Source organism: Acyrthosiphon pisum, chromosome X (genome assembly GCF_005508785.2).
Source record: "Acyrthosiphon pisum isolate AL4f chromosome X, pea_aphid_22Mar2018_4r6ur, whole genome shotgun sequence".
NCBI classification, from domain to species: Eukaryota; Metazoa; Arthropoda; class Insecta; order Hemiptera; family Aphididae; genus Acyrthosiphon; species Acyrthosiphon pisum.
In genome coordinates, this window is record NC_042493.1 from 920,209 (window position 1) to 921,057 (window position 849).

Genomic DNA, 849 nt, shown 5'->3' on the forward strand with positions numbered 1-849 from the left:
ATACCTATCAACTTAAAATTCATTAGACAAAAGTTGTTTGTTAACTATATATGAATCTATGATACTAGAATCAATTGGTCTTATAAAAAGGTGTTAAATTTAAAAAATTTTACGCAATTCATTTAACTTCACTGCAATCCTGATTTGATTTGCTCTTTTTTTTTTAAATATGAGTAATTTTTAACAGTATATTATTTTTCAACATAACATTTAAATAAATGTTAATTAACATTTAATTAAATAAACATTTTCAACTCAGTTCTCTTTTTGGAAATATCCAAAGAATGTTACTAAAAGTAATGCAATGTTATTGCCCATTATACATTTTTAAGATATTTATTAGTTTGCTAATGCCAGGTTAATACATTAATATTTACAGTAAAAGTTAAGTTCGTATTTCTATCAGCAATAAAATTGATTTTTTATAATAAAATAGAATAGTTACATAATTATAGTGACATTTATGTGGGGGAAGGAGAAATGGACTCATATCATTGGAATGGACTGATTTTTAAGACAGAAAATAAATCTCCGCCAAATGAAAAGAATATATTTAGATGAAGTTTAATGTAAATTCTCTTACATATTATGTATAAAATGTTCGATTAAGCAGAAGGTAAACATACCTGCAGTCATTTGCTCCTTCTTCAGGCGTTGAGCCCCATACCTAAACCAATCTTTGACAACAATCTTGAACGTATGTTCATTGTTTTGGTATAATTCATATGAAATTTCTAAGATTACAATAAAGAAGCATATTCGAGCAATGAATTACCTATACAAATAAGAATACAATTAGTTTTAGTATTATTTAATAGTTGGAAAATAAATAAATATGTTCTTCATAAT